We start from the raw sequence: 379 nt of genomic DNA, 5'->3' as shown, positions 1-379 counted from the left end.
AAGAAAAAATAATTAATTTCCTGAATTATTAATTTTGTGTGGGCGAGTATACACACGTGTACTATATTTGCTCGAATGTAGATTCATCCCAAATATAAGTTGACTACCAATTTGAAAATAATTTTCAGAGAAAAAATGTAGAAGAAAATTAAACTACTAATAAAAAACAAAGTTTCAAATTTATTAATCTTTATCATTCCATTCACGATAAAGTAATCTAAATTACAAATATTTTGAACTTTATTAGTCTCAGAATTGTCCATTCCTGTAACTAATATAGTTAGTTAAGTACAAACTTCTACAACAGAAGACAGCAAGGAAAATACTAAAACTGATATAGAAGAATGTGAATAAGTGATAAATGTTACCAAGAAAGGGA

Source organism: Halyomorpha halys, unplaced genomic scaffold, assembly GCF_000696795.3.
Source record: "Halyomorpha halys isolate HHAL.00 unplaced genomic scaffold, Hhal_1.1 Scaffold548.1, whole genome shotgun sequence".
Classification (NCBI taxonomy): Eukaryota; Metazoa; Arthropoda; class Insecta; order Hemiptera; family Pentatomidae; genus Halyomorpha; species Halyomorpha halys.
Note: the sequence above shows the minus strand (reverse complement) of the source record.